At 38.1% G+C, this 7,115-nt stretch overlaps 1 pseudogene; it reads right to left on the bottom strand.

Moving 5' to 3' along the window:
- Window positions 1-1,290: 1,290 nt before the first annotated feature.
- LOC132422455 (enolase-phosphatase E1 pseudogene) lies at window positions 1,291-1,809 on the bottom strand (annotated as a pseudogene).
- Window positions 1,810-7,115: the final 5,306 nt, after the last annotated feature.

Below are 7,115 nucleotides of genomic sequence, written 5' to 3'. Positions count from 1 at the left end.
AGATAAATCAATACATACCAGTTCTAGTTTAGCACTTTTTGGAGTAATAATTAACTCTTCTATAGTCACTTGGAAGAAATCTTTTTCCAGGGCAATTAGTTTATATATTACTCTAGGAGCTAATGCCCCCTCTGAAACACATCTTGGCATCTTAGTTTGGCCCTTGGTTACAACTAAGCTGCCTTATTCCTTCATAACAGATGAGAACCCTGTATGCCTCAGCTGTCCCTAATTAGGTTACTCTGTATTTCTCCAAGGGGCTGATTAAACATGACTCAGCTTTTTCCAAACTTTTTTTTTTTTAAAGAAGAAAATGTTTTTATTAATTACCACATGAAATTGACATGACATCCTAGTAGGCTGAACTAGGATAAATAATGCTGTTATAAAATTTACATTTCTCACATCCATTTCAGAAGAAAATGTTAGGTATTAGGGCTCTTCTAGGTCTTATGGACAAATTTCAGTAAACCTTTTGTTTTTTAATAGTAAACAGCAATTAACATATTTCTCAAACTGTGCTAAGAAGTAGTTAGCAAGGTAACTCTGAAATCTGTGATCACTGGCAGGATTAGGACTGTTTTGTTAAACATTAGGAAGCACATTTCTATTTTAGAAATGTTTTAGAAATGTTACTAACGTAATGTTAGTGCATCTTTTTCACTGGTAAGGCAACTGCTTGCTGTGGGTACCACAATGATTAGCAAGTTTCTTAAGTAACAGATACATGATGAATCAAGACTCAAATTAGCCTCCTTTCCCAACTTTGCTCTCTTTTGGAGCAGAAACAAATAGCTTTGTCATTTGTACATAGGGAGGTTAATAGTTTGAAATTCAGTTGCTGTAATCTAACTCACAATTTAAAAGGGGACTAGATTATTACTAGGAATATCTTTGAAATACTTCTAGTTTTTAAAATAACCAGGCTTCTGAGTAACTTCTCAAACCTACCTTTCTATTTGGGTACGTGACTTGATAAACATAACACATTTGACCTGTATAGTAGTAATTTCTTCTATCACCTATATTTCACCCTCAATAATGGTTAGAGTTGTGGTTTCAAACAATTTCTACATACAAAGCATCATCTTTAAATAAGTTTCCTTTTCACTGAACTGAGATTCTTTTTCCCACTTACGTGCCTGTGAATGGTAATTTGAACATACACACACTTACTTTAGGTATGTGTATATATGTATTTTTTAAGTAAATTACTTTTACCATTAGAATAAAACTAGACTACAGGGACAACTCTGTGAAGACAGTTTGTTCTTCCTTAGAACTCCTCCTCTAGGTTGAGGAAGGCAGGTACAGTTCACTGAAGGATGTGATGAGGCTGAAGTAAGTCTTCTCATCATCTGTTAACCCCACATTGCCAGATCTCACCACCACAGCTACATGCATGTCAGCTTCCTCAGCAGCACTGGCCTCTCGGGTAACGTCCGTCAGAAACAAGTTGTTGACTGAGCACCCAATGCTGCTGGCAATCTTTCGATAACTCTCACTCTCCACTTTGTGTCCAATCTCGGTACCAAAGTGACCGTCCACAAGCTCAAGAATATCTCCCTCTGTAGAATGCCCAAATAACAGTTTCTGTGCCTCTACAGTCCCTGAAGAATAGATACACACCTTCATTCCCACCTCTCTCCATTTCCTGACTGCTGGAACCACATCTTCAAAGAACTCTGCTTTCATGCTCCCAGATTTGAATGCTGCCCTCCACATGTGGCCCTGCAGGTGTTTCAGCACCGTGGTCTTCCGGTCCAGAGATATCTGCCAGCACTCGTTAACTACCACAGCCTGGATCATCTGCTGCAGGTCACCCACCGCATTCCCGGATGCTGCTGGGATCGGAACAGCCCCGTCCAGGTGGGAGTCCTCTTCAGCCTGTTTCCTCAAAAGATTGACCCCCTGCTGGCACTCCTCTTCTTCCCAATGTGTCTGCAGATACTCTTTAACATTATCTTTGATGTAAGGAAATAAAATGTCCTTCACGAAAGCAATCGGGGTTGTGGTACTTTCGATATCTAACAGGATCACAGTGACTTCGGCGGGCAACGAAAGCACACAGCCCTTTCCCCTCCGGCTGCTACTACGAGAATCGACCTACTGGTAGGGAGGGCGGAGGGCAGTGCCAGCTGTGGGCTTCCGACAGCCCCGAAAAGAGTCCCAGAGCGCACAACCACGCGCGGCCTGATGCACGAGGCGGAGAGGACATGTCGGCGCCCCTGAAAATAGAGAAACCCGCAGCACAGGGACCCTGAACTCGCAAGCTGCCCGGGGCTCGGATTCTTTTTTTTTTTTAAAGGAAGAATCAGACCATTTTGTCAAATTCCCCAAATTGTGCTGAACAATCTCAAGGACAGATCTGTTCAGGACCACTAAATAGATTTAATCAAAATTTATTAATCAATTTGAAGAATCTCAATTTATTGAAATATATACACAAAACATTTTTTATTTTTCCGGTAGTTGCTACCGATGGTGCTTTAAGAATTTTCTTTTATCCTTCATGGTGAGCTTCATTAACAAACGTTTAGAAACTTTCCATCACTCTGGGGGTACTTTCAGTTATTAAAACTATTTAGTACAGATTATATTTTAATTTTATATTGGATGCAAAGTCCTCCTCATTCTGCCTACCAATACCAATTTATTAGTCTTGCTAATAACTTTCTTACTCGTGAAACTTGGGCTGAGATGGAGGTAAATATGGTAGGATTTTCCCCCTCCTTGTTTACTATGCTTGCTTCTCTGGAGTTGTATCAGAGAAGGGGGAACAGCCCTTGTTAAGTTGCCTGTCCTTTCTTGTAGTTGCAATTACTATTTCCTTACATGAGCATTGTATGTACATGGTGGTAAGGTTGTTGTTCCCTTTCCATCGGTTATCAGCTCTTACTAAGCTCATTGTCTGCACGGGTAGTATATCCCAAGCGTCTCACAAATGCATTTTTCATCCTGCATAAAATTCAACTTCATCTCCAGCATGAGACATGATACTGCAATCTCAGATGCAACTCATTTTTGTCCATATTGTGGCAATTTCCAGTAGCCTCCAAGCTCATCTATTTCCAGAATCCAACTTTGGGCCTAAGAAAAATGTGCAGAATCTCTCAACAACCCAGAAATTGCAGAAGTAGTTCTTTTCCCCTCACTGTATGACCATATCACCCACGCCACCTCTCATTAGAACTTTCTCTACTATCAGATTTTGGAGAAGTTCAACAAGCCCTATGGCTGAGGTAACATCCTTGGTATTATGAGATATCTGGCACCCCTGAAATACAGAGTCCTGCAAAACTCAGATGTATTATCTCTATATTTCTTGCTGCATAAGAAACCATTCCAAACTCATCCCGAACAGCAGTCATTCATTATCACTCACACAGAACTTTGTTCTGAACATGCTGCTATTTCCACTATAATTTCTGCCTGATTTGCTAACTTCCAGTAATAAAAACTGATCTCAAACAGCATTTCACAACATCCTCTTGCAAGTCACAATGGAGATTCTTCTAGTTAGAAAATTTTCCTCTATTGAAATGATGTCTAATAAAAGAGACCAAGGTTACTAGTGATACAGATAAAATGTAATTTAAGATGGTATTTCTCAAAATACTAATCTCTCATCATGTATCATTAAAGTGCCCTGTAGTCAAACACTTCTGGAACAGAGCTGATAAGCTATTTCTCCTGTGTGAAGATTAATAAACCACAAATGTGCATTTAGGTCACTGAGCAGTCTTCTAGTGAAGACACAGGGTTATACATGCTCTGCTGAATTCCTGGCACTACCATTCAGTACCTCGGAAGTGGCAAATGCCTCGGATTCTTCATCTATGAAATAAGACCAGTAATAACTTTTGCTTCATAGGAAAATTGAGAATGAAATAATGTATATAAAGCTCTAAACCTGACCGATACATACACTTAGTAAATGCTCACTGTTAAATATGAGTATTATAAATATTTCTGAAACTTATTTGACCACGGATAACTATTTTGAAAAGTTTTGGATTAGGGATATATTTAATGAAAAACAATTGTGTGTTTGCTTTTCTTTGGCTCATTTGATGCTGGGCATTAAATATATCACTTTCCATCCCTTGCCTTGAACTTGAGGGCACTGAGGTTGCTGAGAAGTCAAACATAACCTGCTTCATTCAAAAGCAATTTTTTTCCATAAATGAAAACAGAAGTTTCTAACTTCATACTCTTAGATGGCCAATAGTTATATTAAGTAAGGCTGACAGAAGGATAGAGAGAGTAAACACTCATGACCTCAGAAAAGATTAAGGAATAGCCAAATGAAAATTGGGTGAGAGAATCTGGGAATCATATTCATAAAAAGATGGTCCCAGAAGCAGCTAAGGAGGAGTATGGAAAAAAATGTTTATGAGATTTCACTAACAGGGTCAGCCCAACTAACAGCTGAATTTGGGCTTCTTTTCTCCCTTCTTTGTGTATTATCCTATGGTAAACAAAAGGAAATGAGAGGTCTAGAAAGGAGGCGATGGTGCTGACTATTTATTCCAGGGTGAATATAACAGAACCAGGGTTGGAATAAACCTTAAAAGTGACAAATCCAGATCCCTGCCAGATCAAGAGTTCTCTGTCCAGCATCCCTGGCAGATTGTCATTCAGACTCTAAAATATTTTCAATAACAGAGACTCACTGCTGGTTCAGGCAGACTTACAGACTACCTCTAATTATTCACAATTTTTTTTTTTATTAAGCCAAACTCAGCATTCAATAACCTGCCACAATCTGGTGTGCTTCTATCTTCTAAAGAAAAATAAAATAAATCTAACTCTTCTTTCAGTGGGCAATCCTTTGAAAACAGATATCATGGCTCTCAAGTTTTTGTTTCTTTAGGTTTAATTTATCCAGTTTATACAGAGTCCACATGATCTTCTGGATAATCACTAATCTGAATTTCATCTAGTGGCTGCAGTGTCATTTTCAACTATCTCACTTAAACATTTTCACTAAGGATAAATGTAATGTGAATATATTCATCTTTCTTGTTTTGCACTCTATGATGAATTCTGAGTCTGCCTTCAGATATAGATAACAGATATTTATATACTAGGATTTCATCACTGGACCTGAGTCAGAAAAGAATCTGAATATAATCCTCTGAATTTGTACCAGGTAATGCCAATCTGCTGAATTTCAGATATATATTGCTGGTTCATACAATGGAAAATTAGATTTTTCTGTCTGGTTACTTAGAGTGCATGACAAATAGTCTAAGGCAGTGGTGACTGACATCATGGGAATTTTTCTGACATATTGTGAAGACTGCTGAACTTCAACTTGATTAGGAAAATCCAATAATCTGAAGGACAAGATGATTTAAAAATCAAAGCAGTCAAGTATAGTTGATTACTAGGCAAAATCAAGCAAACAAACAGAAACAAAACCATGGTTTCAGTTCTGGTGCTAATCAGTCTTTGATTCAATGAAGTAAAGGACATGGTAGGTCATGTTGCCTTATCTTTCACATATTTTGAGCACCTGACTCCTTATGCTCCAAGAAATAAATATCAAAAGAAATAAGAGCAAAAAAGTCTTTAGAATTGCAAGAGCAAACACTCATCAGCTCTACCTTGACCACACTCTTGAAATGTTTTGTTTCCATTGGAAAGGGGAAAAAACTCTTTTTAATTCAAGAAATCTATTGATAGCACGATTAGTGATTCAAAGATGAGTATTATGGGGCTTCCCTGGTGGTGCAGTGGTTGAGAGTCTGCCTGCTGATGCAGGGGACACGGATTCATGCCCCGGTCCGGGAAGATCCCACATGCCATGGAGCGGCTGGGTCAGTGAACCATGGCTGCTGAACCTGCGCGTCTGGAGCCTGTGCTCCGCAATGGAAGAGGCCACAACAGTGAGAGGCCCGCATACAGCAAAAAAAAAAAAAAAAAAAAAAAAAAAAAGATGAGTATTATGGATTTCAGAATAATTCAGGGAAAGCTTTTCTCTTGATTTTTTAACTGGAGGTTCAAAAGTAACGGTGATCTATTTGCCTTTCCTTCTGCAGTTCAAGGTTAGTACACAGAAAAATTCACTGATTGGATGAGGATAAAAGTAACAGCATTGACATTTTTCTGTATACATTTGTATGTTTTACCCAGAATCTATCTACCATGATTGCATTGAATGTGTTGCAGAAAGAAAAATACTAAAACCATTACTAAAATCAGGCTCAGTCCCAGGTCCCATCACTCTGTAACACTTGAAAAACCACTGCTTTTTGTATCTGCTTTAGTCTTCAGGCTGCACTCAAGCTCAGCACATTTCAAAGTACTGCAAAGTACCTCACTATAGCTGAAGAACATATAAAGTGTACTAATAAAATGACCTTACTTAACTGGAATATCTTAGTTTCATGCTACTACCAAAAGCAAAGGAAATTAAATTTTAAGAACACATTTGAAAATGACCTGAAGGTTCATTGTTGAATCTCGATGAAGGAAATTACAGCAAGACTGCAGTTCCCACAATGTACTATCTTAGCACCTTATTTTATTGGCAGGCTAAAGTTTCTCACATAATCACAAAATTAATAAAAACTAAAGGCAACACAAGAAACTAAAGCTAAAATTCTAAATAAGCATGAGTTCAAAGTGAATAGCACGGAAGTTTATATTTTTCTTAAAAAGTTAAAGGGAGATACCAAGGAGGCGATGTAACTGTATTTTATGTTACAGCATAGAATGGGGCTCAGAGATATAGCAGTGATCAAAAAATGGGGGCTTGCCTACTTAGGAAATATTTTACAGTTATTGATTTTTAACAAAAGTAGCATTTCCAAGAACTCTTCCATGTTTCTCTAGAAATGCTGCAGAGTAAAATGCTGTTGAATTTATTCTTGGTTTAAACTTGCAGAGTCAGGGTTTTCAAGGCACTGAAAAGATGAAAGCAAAGAAATTGTTCAGAGACTTGTGAGCATCAATTTTGTTTCTTCCCTTTGAATGAGCTTATTGCTTTATTGTGACTTGCAACTGCTCCACTGTGACTTGCAACTTTTTTAATGTAGATTTTTCCTAAATAGTGACGTAAGTCTGTGTCTCTCTTAGGATAGGCAAGATTCTTTCTGAGCCAACAG

Source organism: Delphinus delphis, chromosome 3, assembly GCF_949987515.2.
Source record: "Delphinus delphis chromosome 3, mDelDel1.2, whole genome shotgun sequence".
NCBI lineage: Eukaryota > Metazoa > Chordata > Mammalia > Artiodactyla > Delphinidae > Delphinus > Delphinus delphis.
Note: the sequence above shows the minus strand (reverse complement) of the source record. Positions and strands in the feature narration are given on the sequence as shown.